Raw genomic sequence first — 17177 nt, forward strand, 5'->3', positions numbered from 1 at the left:
CCCCGCCCCCGGTTCTCCTCACCAGCGTCCTGCCTCAGGGAGAGCTGCCCTCCGGTGTGGCCAAAACCGTTATTTTATTTTTTTTCCCCAAAAATCTGCTGCAGTTTTTCACAGTGGCACTTGCTCTTTCCCGGGGACATTGCTGGCGCAGGGAAACACCTCTCCCAGCGCCTCAGCCCCTCCGGGCCTGGCACAGTTAAACTGCAGCCTGAAGTCAAACTGCTCGCGGGTGACGTAACCAGTGGTTCTCTCGCAACAGGTAAAATAGCCCCTCACCATCGCCACGGTGTACGGAAGAGACACGGTGGGAGGAAAAGAGCTCCATAAAATCAAAAGTCTCTGCGATTTACCACACGGAGGACGCTCGATCTGCCGCCCCAGGCCCGGCCGAAGGCCCCAGCGCTCTGGCAACGTCTGTGAGTTCACGTATGACCTGAAGGTGGCAAGCGACGTACGCGGAACGTGAAACCAGCCTGCAGTCCAGGTCCCCAACTTGTGCCTAACGGCTGCAACTAAATCCCCGTTTCTGCGAAAGCACAATTTTTGCATTGTGTTTTGTCTGTACGTCATAACGTTTGTTTCCCTTGCAAGTCCTGTGTATGTTAATGTTCCACCCTCCACTGGGTTATATCAGCGACAAGAATCGCATAGTAAATTTGTCGTCATACCAGGGCTGAATTCAGGCCACCTACTGACTCCAATTATCACCAACCGCCTGTGACAATTTCCACCTCTGACACAATGGGAGGAATATTTACCTACTGGCTCTGGCATCACGGGGAGGGCTGAGCTGGGACCGCTCACAAGGCGCTCTGAAGCTTGGAAAATGTTACATCAGTCCCCAGCGCTGCCAACTTCAGATATGTCTAATCTATAAATATTTGTTTAGTCTGCCTGCAAACTGGCATTGTAAAATCAGGCAGATAAGCTCTTTTTCTGCCCTCCCTTACTGATGTCGTCAGAGAGAAGAGAACATTGCAGGAACTGTTCCGTTACAGTATCACAGCTATGAGAGAGAGCCGGTATTATGTCTCTGGGTTTATTGCTTTGAGATCTTTGCAACAATCTGACAAAACATCACGGAAAGACAAATCCTTTCTCCAAAGGTACACAAACTGCCCGTCAGCTACTGACAAACCATTTGCATATTGGTCTTTTTTGCACTCTGCAGATTCGTGCTTTGAATAACACCAAGGTGTATAAATCCTCCATTTCTGTCTGAGACTCTCCTGTAGCAATTACCTAAGATAACTTAAATGCTCCTCTATAAGCCTGAAGAGCGTGTCAGTCTAGCAATGAGATCGCTATAACCGATCGATAGCTCCGTTCACTTAGGTACATAATGAACGTGCCGATGCACTGTATGTTGTTACATCCCTTTATGAATGTGTATCATATTTATTGCCTCACAATGTACTAATGCCATGTTGCCACTAGTAACTCACTCAGTTAATGCTGATTACGTACACTGCTTTATTATTTCTTATTGGAAACTTCAAACACACCCTCATTACACTTTTTGGTATACATTTACTAGTAATTATTTAATGGTTTTCATAGATAGATATGTATGCATGAATCCACACACGCTTGCACATTCTGCTTGATTTTATTTAAATCACATCCTGCTTTTGGCAGACATAGGGGTAGGTAAGGTTTTTTCAATTTTCTTTTTTGTCCTCCTAGCCTGGGAATAGCAGATTTGGTTTTAATCAGCCTCTTTGCAGTCTTGAACTTTGTCCTCCTGGAATACAGTGCCATTCATTTAAGGATTTCCCTCTGTCTAATAAACATTAATGAATCACACTCTACAATTCCCTTGTGATCTTATCTCAGTTTCACAGATGGGGAAAACAGAAACAAATTAAGGGGTCTGCACACACCACAAATCAAAGGCAGCGCCTGGGGAAGAACCCAGTAATCCTAGCACCACTCGCTGCTCCAATAACTCTAAAAATGCGTTTTTCTACCCACGCAGCTGCTGTCAGTAACTGCGTTGTACAGGGCAGCGCAGTTCCTCCCGGGCTGGCCAGGAAGACTGAAATTGCTCCTTTCCTAAGGTTTAACTTGACACATAACTGCAAATTCTGTGAGGGGATAGAGGGCTGTAGCTCCTCCTGTACTGAATTATTCCTCAGGATGTTTTTTTTTCCCTTCTGAGCAGAAGGTATCTTTTCTCTTCTGATGAACAGAGATGTAGCAGGATATGGGGAATATTCCAGTCCCTACTTGCACACCACAAGTCTCTTGCTTTTCCCAGAGGAGAGGCCTGACTTCCTGGAGAATCTTCTTCTCCTTGCCCTGGACAAAGTGGTCTGTTCCACGACGAACCTGGCATCCCTTGGTGCCTGTGAAGAAAACCACATCTATTAATTACATCGACCGAGTGAAGACAGGTAATTGCCTTGTGCCTGGAATCTCTAAGTAGGGCCACTTTCTAGAAGGAAGATCCCCGAGCTGTAATTTCTCTACAAACAGAATAAACCAACGTTCCCTACGAGCTGCACTCCTGTCAGACGACCAGCAGTTTTTCTGACAGCCAGGATTTTTGTGGCACTGGCTGTGAGTCATTACTGAAAAGGCGTTATTCTTAAACCAGAGGATGAGCACTGTAGAAAGAAAGTGTTAGACACAGCAAAAAAAAAACCCAAAACCCCCTTTTACACCCCCATCTGCTATCTTACAGTGCCTCGCTACAAAACATTTACAAATTGACAAGTTTTATTCCAAATTTTGCTCCACTTGTTAAGAATTGCTTCTTTTTGAAGACAGGATCAGATGCCTTAGCCTTTCTCCTGCATAACAAACAGATTTCCCTTGTGTTTAGCTCCATGAAAAACAACAATTTCTACAGTGCAGCCTTCTGCCAGGATAGCCAGGTTACTCATAACTGCATTCACAGGTTTCTGCTAAAAAAGGCTGCAGGAAATACAGCGCTGCCAGCAAGCTGCACTTCTACTGGCTTAGCTTGTTTTATTCAGCAGGTGGCAAGGCGTGTGGCCAGATCCAGGCTGGGAATTGCTCTACCAGAATAAAACACCGATATTTCTGTGCTGGGAAGGGATCTGCAGTGTCGATCTACCCGGAGAGCACATCTCAACTGCAATTGTGTGCGCGATCCAGCTCCTGTAGAAGCTCCTCGGCCAGCTCTCGCTCAGGTGCCGCTGGCACGGAGGATGAGATAACTGCTACAGCAATTGCTTGTCCACTTGCTGCCGGCCAGACAAGCGGGCACAGCTTGCGCTGCAGCCCGTACCCGGAGCCCTTCCCGAGCCAGCTGGACCGAGGTGCTGTGGTTTGGTCTGCGCGTGGCCACAGCCACAGACCTGACCTGCACTCAGTCACACTTACCGGTCCAGGTCTCTGTGCCCCAGTTCCGCAAACATGCCTGCGCAAACCTGATTGTTTTCAGTAGAAGAGCCCTGGCATACCCACTGCAAGCCTCAACTGTTACTTTTAAAACCTATTTTCTTTTGTCTTTAAAGTTGGTCTATGATGGGCTAGCAATTGATTTTGTTAATTTACCACCCTCGCACGTACGCCTGCATCACCCTTTTTAAATTTAACTACAGTGTCAGATCTGCAGCTGTTTCCGAGGCCACATACATGAATGATTGCTGCTCCTGCCAGGTGCAAGTATGAATAAAAAGGTCATGGGCTGGGGGGAGGATTAAGCTTTGGCTCAGCTGTTTGCATTCTCACACAGAGCACGATCCATCCATCCGTCCGTCAGCCCGCACACACGAACCAGACAGGTGAGGAGCCAAATTGGAAACAATTCAGTGACGCTCGTACAAAGCCACTACCAAAGATGTGCACTCTCTGCGGTTTAAAAAAAGCTTTTACAGCAATCCTGCGAGCAGCCCTGGGATCAGTGAAATTATCTGTACAGAAATGTAAATGCAGAATGGCATGGGAACAGTCTCCCCGGAGACTGGGGTAGGCTAGACTGAAGAATACCTAAATCTTTAAATGGTGCCTGAGATTTTCGTGTTAAGTTGGAACAAACGCTCGCCTAAGAAGATGAAGGAAAGCTGTTACTTACGGGCAGGTAGCACATACACTGCTGAGAGCAATCAGGGCAAAAAATCCACCGGGCATGGGCCAGAACCGTCTCCCCGGGTCTCCACCTGCAGTACTGCACTAATTCAAGACTTTTTGTACCTGCAGTAATGAAAGCTGATGGCTATTTTAAGATCTTGCACTTCTGTTCCAACCCATGGGACACTTCTAATCTATTTCTGTATATCAGACATCATTTCTGACTTCCTTATCAAATGTGCAAAATAATCAATAATTCACTTAGGCTCTACATTCCCATTAGAGTGCATCATGGCTGTGATTTAAATATATTTCTATGCCTGTAAAATAAACAGATATCCTAAACTATCCTGGAATTGCCCTCTTGCATGTGACAGCACCTCCTACCAACCAAAGAAGTTTTATTTCCCCAACTGTAAAATCTAGGACAAAATACTGCTCTTTTGTTCTATATTAAGACCATAGAATAAAAGCAGCTGACTGCTTTCCCAGCCTCTGTCCTCACAGACGGGACCATGGGGTGAAGAATTAACCCCTGGCACGAGCTTTTCTCATGATAAGTCATTAAGAAAAGCCAGATCTCCTCGATGCCCTCCCAGAATTAGATGGTGATGAACTGGAGACACCCGTAGCCTTCCTCTCCATCCTGTAGTCCTCACCGCACACTGCAGTTAAAGGCTCACCCATGATTACAGGGTGATTTCCTTCCACAGCCTTGTTTGGAAGGACCTGAGATTCATGTGGCTAAATTAAGAAGAAAAAACAGGTATGACATCCTCCCATCCCTTACTGCTGATGCTGTCACAGCTCCCACGTCGGTAATAACCTCATCCCTCACTCCCCTCTGGGGTCAGCTCATTTCGTAGGGAGAAGCTGAGCTCCAGGAGATAAGTGACTTGGCCAAGGTTACGCACGTCGCAGAGGGCGTTCGAAGTGAGACATCCCTGAGTTAAGAGGTCTGGCTAGACCCAACCTGCACTGAAGCTCCTCCTTACCAGAGACTCAGTGTTCAGGTCCAGGGACAAGGAGACAGGCCTATCAAACAGACCACCAAAAAACAACTCGGGTATTTTGTCTACAGACCAGAGGTTGCATTTCCCAATTTCCTCTTGTCCGTGTGTTTAACCCTTCAGTATCATCAACTGTGGGTGTCCGCAGCGTTCAGCAACAAGGGCAGAACACGCAGCAGCCGCACATGTCCTGGTAATGACTTCATTTCTTCCACCAGCTCTGGAAAAACAAAAACAAAACCGAATCCTCAGTCCTGCATAATTGTGGCCGTTATTCATGGATCTTAAATTGTACTCCTTCATGAATTTTAATGTGCAGTCCATTTTCTTTCCACTAATCCTACATTAGGCTGGAAGCCTTTATAGACCGAGCATTTGCTCTCCTTAGCTCTTTATTCCCTGCAGCATCGTGGCTGCTGTGTCCCCGGGCATTGCCCTTGTCTCAGCTGGTCTGACAGCTAGGCTCAACCAACATTAAAGTGCTTTCTTATTAGATACTCTAGTTTTGTGCATCCGTGACAAAAGCAGCAGGCCTGCTGAATAGACACCCTGCGAATAGCAGCTTATTTATTTTGTCCGTGATTTGCCAATCTCTTGGCCTAGATATTAGTCGCACAGCATTTGAAACAACACCCGTCTGTGAATCTTTAACCCTATGCTTCTGTAAATCTCTTTTTTCCAGCTAAAACCATCTCCACAAGCCATTAGGAACAAGTGAAAGCCCTCCAGGAAATTCTCCTTTCCAAGGAACTGCAGAATTTCTGTGTTGTTGCTGCTGAGCGACACGCACGGGCAAAACACAGACAGTTGTACACCACCATAGACCGTAGGATGCTCAACAGCCTTATTTCAAATGGCATTTAGATTTGAAAGCCAGGCAGGACCATTAGATGCTCTAATCTGACCTTTTGCAAAATGCAATTTGAGCCTGTTATTTCACTACTGAATTTAGTAATTTGTTCGGTTGAAGCGATGCTTCCAAGCGGAAGATACCTAGACTCGATTTGAAAAGAAGATGAAGCCTCAGCTTCCTTCGATGAGCCGTCCCAGCAGAATCCGTCTGCCAGGTCTGTCCGAGGAGTGGAGACTACAACAAACTCAGGCAAGATGCTCTTTTTGTGTAAACTGCTAAGAGTATCAAGCCCTGCCCTTCCATGTGTCTCACAGAACCCTTATTAGATGAAAAAAAAAAATTGTACAATCCTCAGCTATAAAGTTCTAAAAATATAGGAACTTTGATGTAGAAATGTGTGTTAAGGACCTTTCTGGCCCTGACTACAAACGTTCCCAATTGCCCCTAATTTCACATCACTTGCAGAACCAGCGGTAATATTTCTTTTTCTGATATACAGAACATATTTAGTGTTTTAAGGATTCCAGCCCTGGGGATACTTTGTGCTGGCGTGTGCGATTAGTGCAACAGGCAGGCAGGCACAGGCAGGAATGAATTTGACTTAAAATCTGATTTAACTTAAACAACACTGACCTTACGAGAAGTGTGGAGTCCGAACCCATCCTGCAAATCCCATCTGTTTCTTATTTCTATAACGGGCAAGCTAAAACCCTAAATCCAAACAGCTCTGAGCTTTGAATCCAAATTTTCCAGCTTGAGTCCATTACTAGCAAGGACGACGGCTAGCCCAGCACGGGCTCGCTTCTTAAACCGAACGCTGGGATTTATAGCGCAACACTAAATGAAGGAGATGTATTGCTGGTTGACTAACAGCTAATCTGGGAAGGTACTTGGAGACAGAGATTCATGGGTTGGTCAACGAGTCCACTCACCTCTTCGGTCCCCATAAAATTGTTATTGCGACACTCGTGGACTTTAGTGGCGTTTTGAGGGTTAACTGGTGTTTGAGAGCCACTCAAATGCTCCTCTGCTATTAGGAGCTAATAAAAACCTGCACCAACTCTTTATATTAGGTATTGTATTAAGTTACAGTTTTTGCTGGTTTTTTGCTGCAATTTGATGTCAAAAAAAAAAGAGAAGAAAACAAGAGATCTAATCTGTAAAGCAAACAGCTTTTTAGGCTTTTATGAAAAATAAAAGTGAGCATATTCAGAAAAAGCCTTGTCTCTGTCCTTTAATTCAAAAGAACAAAGCTGGTGAAGGCTGGTCTCCGAGCATGAATGGAATTTGGCAATACCGTCCCCGTTAGTGCAGAATAAACCTGTTAAAAATATAATGGCTCGTGTACAATGTAGATTAGAAAAATAAGTGTGGAACTGTAAGGGTCCTAATTATTTTCCATCCATCTACCTTTACATTAAACACCAAGTTTTGATGCTTCCCCAGATGCTGGGTAAATTATTGGATTTTTAAAGTGATGCTCTGTTTATAGAATTGCAATTACTCAGTATCGGCCTTTGTTTGGAGAAGAATCCCCGTCCATCCTCACTAATGGCTTCTTCTGATCTCATCCGACGTGGAGGATTTCCTGAGCATATTAAAAACATTATTCACTCTGCCTTTTTAGCTTAGCCAAAGATTTAATGACTTCAGCATAAGAACTGTATGTTTTGCTGTATGTGAACTAGATTTACTGCCTGACGGCTGATGCTGTGCGCTCTGGTCCCCACACATGCGCAGAGGTGCTAGGGGAGTTAGGTTATGGCTTTTTTTGGGGTAAGAATCTTGATATTTAGCACAACTGAGCATATGAACCTCAGAGTTCCTTTGACAACTGAAAATACATCCTTGTCTCACTGCCAGGGTCGGGTGAGCGTTAGCTACTTTTTGCATGGTGGATCTTTGTCCCCATTAAACAGCCCAGGTAAATCCTGAAGCTCCTGAGACCTTGGCAGTCCGGTGCAGGATCCATCCCAGACTGGACAAGGGAGATACCCAATGCCAACACAGCTCTTTTTGCACTATGTGAAAGATCTAGTTTTTATCCCATAAGTCGAGTGTCTCTCAGAGCTTATTTATAGCCCAGGTTTCCTGGCTCAAAGACAGACACGAGCCTCTGGAGCCGTATTCCAAGATCAGGCAAAAGACACCAAGAAGCCCAAGGAGATACTCAAGCCTGCTGCTGTTCTGTCCCTCGATTTGAAAAAGCTCAGAAATCTTATTCCCTATACCCTCAAACAAAACGTCGTGACCTTGAAAACGCAGCCTGCGTCTGGGATTAGGTCTTCTTGCAGCGCCTGGGTTCAAGGTCAGTCTCTCACTGGTATTGCAGTGCTGCACCCTGCTCCTCCCCAGCACCGCTGGGACCACCAGCCCTCGGCTTCTTTCCAGCTGATTTACTACCTGAATCCATCACTCACTCCACGATTTAAATCTCCTCCGTCACGGAGCAAACCCTGGGTAAATCGCTTTGCTGACAAGGATTTGAAATCTTTCTTTTTTCCCCTTCTCCTGCACTTTGAGTTGTCTAATTGAGAGGTGGCAGTGGATGCACTCCAGTAAGATGGTCCACAATGGCTTTAAAAAAAAGGGAATTATTCCTTGTCAGTTCCACGTCTCGCAGCGTGGGGCTCTGCACTGGCTCGGCTCACCACGTGCCGTGACTTTAGAGCACCGGCGAGCGCAGGGGGATATGCGGCTGGATTCTGGTTCGTCTTCTGTTTGAAAAAATACTGAGCCAAAAAAATCATCATAGTTGCCCCCTTTCTTCAGTGGCCACCCACGTGCTTGTGATTCAGGGGATTTTTCACCAGGCTTTTTCCTGCAGAGTGTTTCTTCGATCACCTATGGCACTGATCACTGTCATGCGTTTTCAGGCCTCTCCTTCCGGCCCGTACTTTAGATGCAACGTGAGGTCAAAAGGCGCCTTCCTCCATCCTTCGTTTGATCAGCAAAGTGGCCGCGTGATTGCTTCCCGTTCCTACCCTCTTCCTACCCTTATTTACCGCTGAAAGAGCAATCAGAGAACGCAGGGTTTGTGTATTTACAGCTTTCAGAGGAGCGAGAGCCCAGCAGACGGCAGGGAAGCCCTGCCAGCCCCATGCCTGCGGCCCAGGAGCATCTCAGAGCAGAGCATCCCCCATGGCAGCTCCTGGGGCGTCTCCTCGCTCCGTGGGATAAACCCTGTCCTTAGAAAACCGAGAGCAACCCCAAACCCAGGGACTCCCCATCGCTCGCCCCGCAGCTCCTCGGGGTACAGGCTTCTCCCCCAGGTTTGGGGAGGACTTGCGTGGGGAAGGATGGGTGCCCGCCCAACACACGCAGGCCCTGCCGGCGTAGAGCAGGACAGTTGCGGCCCTTCACGCAGTCTGTTCCTTGAGGGATCAAACAGCAGCCTCCCGCGGAGAGACTCGCCAGCTCCTCCCGCATCTCCCCGTCAGAGCTGGGCAGCACCAGGCGACTCGCTGCCCTCCAGCGATGCTCCAAACACTTCAGGGCGGAATGTCATGCTGTCCAGGACATTTTGTACCCAGCAGTGAAATGCAGCGGGAATCGCTGAGCGATGCTCTCCTGATTGTATTAACTGGACATAAACCGCTGCCTTTCAACCCGCTGCTGCGTGACAGACCGAAAATAGGAACAGAGGCCACGGGGGACCTCCTGGAGCCGCTTGATCTCACGCTCACTTTCTGAAATAAAGCCATGTCGTCACCAGAGCCACCCTGCCAATGGTCTGAAACGCCCTTGGTGCGAGTGGTTTGCAAGGAGGTGCCTGGAGGGTCGGAAGGGGCCACGGCGATGGAAAATAGCACATGGGTGCTGCTGACGCGGGTGCGCACATCAGCTCTGGTGGGCGAGCGAGTGATGGGGATGTATCGCGTGGTTTGATTTACCCACGGCACAGAGACACGCGGCTGGGGTGCTGGAGAGCGACGTCTCATGGGGAAGATGATGAAGACCCCTCTTTTTCAAAGAAATGGATGTTTTGCAAGCTAATTCCAACGCAAACACATGGACACACGCCTGCTCCTCCCCACCACGCTGCAGGAGGGATGGAAACACCCCAAACATCCACTGCGATCATTTTTAACGCTGGCTCATAAGATGTGGAAGCCGGAGCCCCAATGTCTCGTTAGGAATCTGTCTCTCACAACGGGGACGTGGGCTCGGACCCGAGAGTGAGCGTCCCCATCGACGGAGCAGCGGCCAAAGCCCTCCCGCAGGGCGGGATTACGCTACCCCACGTATGCGTAACTGAGTGATTTCAGCCTAATTTTGGGATGCTCACCTTCACCACCCCCCCAGCCCTCCGCCAGCCTCTTCCAGAGACGCAACTGTGTTTTCACTCAGCGGCTTGGTGTAATGCCAGGGCGCTTCAGCCAGCCACGACGTTTACAGCAAAATAAAATGTAAATCACTTCCAGCACACCCGTTAGCCAGCGTGACCAGCAGCATCCGGACTGCATCGTCCTTTGGACAGGACGAGACTGCGGATGTTATTGCAGTTACTGTTTGCTAGAGAGTGATGCATTTTCATGGTAGATTTAATTTTACTCTCTAGTACTTAATTTTTTTTTTTCTTTTCCTTAACTTGCACAGAAAAACAACCCTGCAGGGCACGAGGGAGGGCGGACTGGCAAGGCAGGGCATCTTCTTCCCCCCTGCAGTTCCACAAGAGGAGGAGGTTAATTAGCAAGCCGCAATCAGTGCCTGGGAGAGATCAGCATCTGCAGCCCTGAGCGCCTTTCGGTGCCCTTTATGGGTGCTGTGGGAAGGAGAGGGGTGATCTCGGGGTGCACGCAGCTCATTAAGCCCATTTAAGCCCATTACTTAAAACCATTTAAACTGCAGAAAGACTTCCCCCCCCCCCCAGTCAATACTCAACCTGAAGTAACCTAAATCTAAATGTTAAGTGTGGCTAAATGCTTTATAAACAATGCACTGAAGCATCTGTGTGACCGGAATTTCCTCCATCCATAATAATTTTCACACGCAAAGATCATCAGACATGTCTGATACGCGTGTTAATAACTCGCACTGGTGCGCACTGACAGGCTGAACTACTGATTTTTCCTAATTCTTTTTTTCTGTCTTGAAACATGGTCTGCTCTAGCTAATGTGAATTGATCTTTTCACCCAACCTATTTGACAGATCTACAATTTAGTATTCAATTAACATGTCAAGAATAAACCCCACTTGTGACGCAGACACCAGTTCCTAGCGTGAATTTGAGACGTCCCCGTTGACCTGGCATCTCTGCAAGGCAACGAGAAGACCCTCGGAGCAGGCTGCTGCCTCTGCTCTTATCGTCGGGAATAAAACCCATGCAAGAACTGGAGGGATGAGGAGGGAAAAAGAAGCCACGCGTTCTGGTCGGGACTGCGTTACGGTGTGTAAGAGGCGGCGGGATGGGCACGGTGCCGGGGGGGGGGATGGATCCCACCGCGGGCAGCAGCGTGGGATGGATCGTCCCTGGAAGGATCTGCCAGCTCTGGCTTTCTGGGGACTCTGCAGCTACAGCGAGAGCGTTTCATTTAACGAAATGTTTTGAATTGAAAGGCCTTAAACTGCTGGTGGAAGGAGAGGAAACAGCGGCTGAGAGGGATCTCGGAGGCGGCTCACCGGGCCAGGTTTGCAGAGCCTGGACGGGTTTGCAGAGCAAGTCAGGGCTTCGCCCCGCGTCTGCCGACGACCCAGCCGCCTTGGCTGCAGCAGCCAGGAGTCTGCTCCTCCGCAGGAGGCAGGTCCCAGCCTCATCCCAATTAATTGTCTCCTAATGACGTTCTGAACCGGGAGGATTTCCTTAATTATACCACGCGTTAGACTTTAATCAAGAAATCAATCTTCCACACCGCCTGAAAACCGAGGGTACGGCGCATTCAGCAAAGAGGAGCCCGGGGCGTCCCTCGCGCTGCACCGAGGCGGTCCCTGCGACGCCACGGGCCATCCCCGCATGCCACATGGCCGAGCAAAGCCCAAGGACTCCCCGGGCACGGCCCCGGGGGACGACGCGTGGCCATCGGCCCCGTTGTGTAACTCTCGCTGTGCCAGCACAGGGCTCTGGTGTCATCCCCGCAGCGTGACCCACGGACGGTCCTCGGCTGAAGCAATCGCTACCCGGCGACAAAATAAAATCAGCGGCTGGGGCCGCGGGGCGGGTCACGCGCAGCCCGTGTTACATCGGGAGAGGGAACGACGCCTGTTTACTGGGGCGCAAACGCAGCAGGGCTCTGCAAGGAGAGGGGTTCGCTTCGTGCTCGGTAGCGTGCCTGCTTGCCCTGGGACGTCGAAGCGGCTGCAGCAGCCGTCGGAACAACTCCCCCTTTACAAACACGTAGTAACAAGCGTACAGGGATGCTCTGCAGAGCAAAACAGGAGCGGTCTGCGAAGTGTGAATAGTTTGCTGCTACCCCACAAAAACGATGCTCTGGTGTTAGAGTAACTCGTTCAGCTGCTGGTGGATGCTCTCGCGCGGCCGTGCCCCGCAGCTTTTGGCAAACCCGCTAGCTTCTCCTCCTCGCCCCCGGCTATGGTGGAGCCGGCGCTACCCCGCTCGCCCCCTCCCACGCCCTCGGCCGTGCCTCGGGAGCAGACCTGCTTTATTTCTTTAACAGGGAGCAGCAGTGGTGGGTAATAAGTGGAATTGGTGCAGGGCTCGTTACTGAATCTAGCTGGAAATTATTTAATTAAGATCCCTGCGCAGCCCCGTGCCTGTGCCCCGGCTCAGCCAAGCACTGACATCCGTATATTTTTTCCGCCGCCTGACGCAGGATGCCGGGCAACGCGCAGCCCTCGTGTGCCGGCTTAGCGCCTTTGTGCCCAGCTGGATGCGGCGTGGAGAGGATTTGCATTTTTCAGCAGACGGCTTCACCCGCTCCCGTCTCATGCCGAGACCGACGCAGCCCCGCGCGCACCTCCTGCCTCTGCAGACCTTGTGAGAATAAATATAAAATCCTGGGGGTTGCCGTGACCTGCTCGAGTGTCAAACACCGCACGAGGTTGCTGTCATCCAAAGGAAAGAATATGTCTAATTGAATATTAGCCTCACTTTTTGGATCCAGTTTACAGGACGCTGAAAGGCCAATTGTAGCCAAGATCTATTTTAAAGGACGCTGAGCGTCCTGGTCAGACGGACCGCGGTGCAATGGCGGACACGACGTGTCACTGGGACCCTGGACGCCGAGGCCAGGAGGGAGGACGCCAGCTCGGGATGGGGATGCTGGTGTCTGACCTGCACCCCGGAGCCACGGCTGCGCTCCCAGGCACCTGCAGGCAGAGGGGAGGGTGTCCCCTGCCCGTGACATGACACCCTGCCCACGACATGACACCCTGCCCACAACATGACACCCTGCATCGCACAGAGGACCCTGAGTTCGCCTGAACTCACGCCCAGCCCCACGTGCCGACGGCTCCTCCGCAGCGGGGTCCCATGGGGCCACTGGGAATTGGGGGTTTTGCCCCCACCAGCCAGGTGCAAACCGTTCACGGCAGCGTTTCACAGCGTAACAGCGCTCAGGGGGTTTTACAGTTGATTAACGGGTGGGTTTTAATTTTCTCCTTTCCAAGGAGCTCTGGCTGGGGCAGCCAGTCCCAGTTGGTTTTATCTTCCCTGACACGGGTGGGCATTTTTCCACGAGCAGCTGCAAAGACCCAGCAGCTTAAACAAATACAAGTTCCTGTGGTTCTCCCCTCCCGATTTGCTGGGCCTGGCTCCCCCCACACCCCACAAAACTCTCCCCCATCGCAGTAAAGCAGCTGCAGCGACTGGAGAAGAAAACAGAAAGGCTTTTTCCCCCCCCCCCCCCCTCTGTTTATAGAAAGGGTTGTGTTTTTTTTCCCCTCGCTAACGAAATGCAAATACAGGAAGCAAAGATGTGACGCAGCAAAATGATTTAAGAAAGAGTATTATGGTAACGGAAGGGAGGGAGACGGGGCCGAGCTCCGAGCTCGCCCGTGCTGGCGCAAGTGCAAACCAGCTCGGCTGAAACCCGGCAGGCTGGTTGGGTTTTAAAGCAAGGTGACGATAAAAACATTTTGGTGCATGGGTTTCCTCTGCAGAGCCCTGCTGTGCCTTTGCCAGCCACCGATGTCCTGCCTGAGCTCGGGCTGCTCCAGGCCTCTCTCCTGTCTGTCAGCAGCTCAGCCGACGAGGACGCTGGGCCAGGGAGGGGATTTCGAGTACCTGCCAGCTTTGCAGGGAGCTATAAATAAAAAGCATCTGCTAAAAATAAGGAATGATCAGGGAAAAAATGCTAAACCCCAGAGATTTCCCTGGACTCTGAGGATTAATTTTAATTTCCCTTTAATCCGGACAAGAATAGCGACGTCGCTGCTGGAGGGTAGAGCTCAGCCCCGGAGACCGAAGCAGGAGTTGCGCTTCCCTGTGCATCCCACCCGGCAGCACCCCGAGACCCCACTCGCTCCTGCAAACCCCAGCACCCAGCTTTTGGGTGCATTCCAGAGGAAACCCCCACAAGCAGGAGGCCAACGGGGCTTCAGCTGCTCCCTCCCGCAAGGGACGTGGCTTAACCCCTGCGGCCGCAGCTCCCGGCGGTGCCTTCCCCCAGCTCAGCGTGTGCCTGCTGCGCGTTAGAGAGCCGGGCTTCGTGCTGCTGCGCGTGGCGGGGTACGGCCAGTTTTGGGGTGCTCTGGTCCTGGATCACGCTATGGCCTCGGGTAAGGGGAGGAAAAGGGACCAGCTGCCCCAGATTACAGACTGGACTTTTTAAAAAGAAGATTTACCAATACTCTTTACTTTTAGAGGGGCAAAAAAAGACCGATCGGAGAAGCTACTTAATTTTTTTGTCTCTTTGGAAGATGGCAAATTGCTGAAGACACATTTAAAGGAGCAAAGGATGCTATTACAGCTGAAAGCCTGGGCTCCCCGAGCACTGCGGCCACTGCCCGCCCCGTCTGACCCCACGCCGTGTGGGGCAGCCAGCCCAGCACGCAGCCCCTTGCTTCAAATTCTCTAAAACCATTTCCCTGGCTTTATCCGAGCAATAAAACACCAATAACGCAAGGAGAGGAGCGCAGGCTGGGCTCTCCCTGCAGTTCCTTGCTCCCCGCGTACGGACAACGGAGGTGCTTGAGCATCATTAAAAGGAACCATTGCTCCCGGCTTACCTACTGCCTTCAGGTGTATGCAAATATATGCATGCAACCATTTACATGCAGAGCTCACCTGGGACTTGGCTTCAGTGCCAGGAGGAAAACTCCCTTAATTCCTGGGACAAGCCCAGAGCTCGCTGCCCCCCCCTCAGCAGCTAAATTTGGGGTGGGGGGTTTGGGATGGATGCGCTCGGGTGGTTTGGAGGAGGGAGGCAGGAGGACGGGCTTTGGGGCTCTTTGTGCAGCAAGGTCTCAGCCTCAGAAATCTTTTAGACGCTGAGAGCCTGTGAATAGATACAAGGACTCACAGTCCGAGGTGTGATTTATGTGCAACAGCACATTAACACCTGAAATGGAGGCCTTTAAAAATGCCTCAGACTTTGCTATAATGCTGCTACTGTGGAGCTGCAGCAGCTCCTCGTGGAGCCAACGCGCATCCCCAGAGCCCAACGCTGCTCGGGGAAGGGGGGGAATTAATAAAAAAAAAATCAAATCTAAGCAATTCCTTACAAGCTGCTTCAAATGTGTTTTCAATTCAAGAGTGACCAGAGAGGTAAGTAAATATTTTTCTGGAAAGGAAATTACCTTGTGTTTACACCTAGCGCTGTTTGCCGAAGCGCTGCCCGCAGTTGAGCTCCAGCCTGCTTAATATTTACCCAGCTGGAGGAGATGCTCAGCGGTGTTTGGCCGTGCCAGGCATGATATAGGTGAAGAATTCAGCATTTATACATATAGGAAGCCCTGTGGTTTCGTGAGCTGTGATGCACAAGACCCGGCATCTGTTTGCTGGGCTGTGTTTCTGCAAAGCTGCAAACCTCAGACAAGGGGCTGCTGTTGGACTGGGGCTGCACGGCCACTTGGCAAGGGCAAGATAGATAAAAAGCAAATATTTAAGTCAGGAGGGCTCAAACTACAGCCCACCGGGGGCCAGCACCGGTCTGCGAGGCTCTTCCCGTGGCGGGGGGGCTTTGCATGTTGGGAAGACCCCCATGGCTTTCTTTAAGACCCACTGCTCCAGATGCTTGAAGACCACTGACCCAAAAAGCTTTTTGCTGTTCCTGCAGAGATTTTTGTGTCACCGTACCGGGCACGGCGATGCTGGAGGGACGGGGTGCCACACATCGCATCCTCCCCGGCACCTCCCTTCCTGCAAAGCAGAGGGTAGAGACTCGTGGGAACGAGCTACGGAGCGCCTTCCCCAGGGAAAGCTGTATCTGTACAACAAGTTTAATGGCTGGTGCATCCTCGAGATCCCACCTAAAACCTGCGCCTTTCGCTCCCTGCAAAGGGCACTGCCCGCACGGGGTGTCTGCGGCACGAAGCAGAGCGAACCCAGGCTGGGGCCCACGTCTCCCGTAGAAACAAATTTGTAAGTCCCTGAAAATGGTGCCTGAAGTCTAAATATTTTCCTTGGACACAGACAGGACAAAGGTACTCGCTGCCACGTTGCCGATTTGGGTAACCCATAGCTAAAGCACCAACGAAGGTGCCTCCGCGATGCCCTTGCTCATCAGCCCGGAAACGCGCACAAAGCTCTCTCCTCCCCGGCTCCTATGAGCCAAAAGCTGCCAAAGGTCAGGCTTAAGCTCCACGGACTGCAGCAAGAGTTTGTGCAATGAAATCCCTTCCAACACCTTGGGAAACGCAGGCCTGAGCTTTGCCTTCTGTTAATCTTTGATCGGCGGGGAGGTTTTGCCAGGCAGTGCAGCGGGAGCAGCCGGGGGACATGGCCGGGCTCCCCGTGCCACCAGGACCTGCTCCAAATCTCCCCACCGAGCCCTTAATCAGCTTTTACCTGGGATTAGCTCCAACATTCCCAGCCTTGGGTTCAAAATAGCTTTTCTTGCTAGTGGGCAACTAATCCAAAACGAGCCCTCTCCTCCATCAGCCAGCATCACCAGCAAGGGGTTTGGGGTTTTTCCCCCCTAAGACCTGAACCTTGCCCAGTTTCCAGATTTTTTTGATTGAGAAACCAGGACCCGGGATGCACACATGGATGCTCAGAGCTGGGTTGTGATGGAGACTGATGGCTGTGGCTCTCAGAAACCCAACCAAGCCAAAGCCTGGCCCAGTGCAAGCCAGGTACCAAGAGCACAGCCAGCCCAGGTCAGGCCGGACAGCCTGCGTTTGGGGGAAATTCGGGTTTTGCACAAGGGATTTT

At 50.6% G+C, this 17177-nt stretch overlaps 2 long non-coding RNA genes across 2 annotated transcripts; one reads left to right on the forward strand and one right to left on the reverse strand.

The window, feature by feature from the left end:
• The first annotated feature begins 1 nt into the window (after window position 1).
• LOC142604534 (uncharacterized) lies at window positions 2-1814 on the forward strand. The gene is made up of 2 exons (XR_012838399.1): window positions 2-116; window positions 260-1814. It is a non-coding gene; the product is annotated as an uncharacterized LOC142604534 (long non-coding RNA).
• On the reverse strand, window positions 1800-16575 carry LOC142604535 (uncharacterized). Its single transcript, XR_012838400.1, has 3 exons — window positions 16456-16575; window positions 5037-5271; window positions 1800-2348 (listed from the first exon to the last, which is right to left on the reverse strand). It is a non-coding gene; the product is annotated as an uncharacterized LOC142604535 (long non-coding RNA).
• Between the last annotated feature and the right edge of the window lie 602 nt (window positions 16576-17177).

This window comes from Balearica regulorum, chromosome 19 (assembly GCF_011004875.1).
Source record: "Balearica regulorum gibbericeps isolate bBalReg1 chromosome 19, bBalReg1.pri, whole genome shotgun sequence".
Classification (NCBI taxonomy): domain Eukaryota; kingdom Metazoa; phylum Chordata; class Aves; order Gruiformes; family Gruidae; genus Balearica; species Balearica regulorum.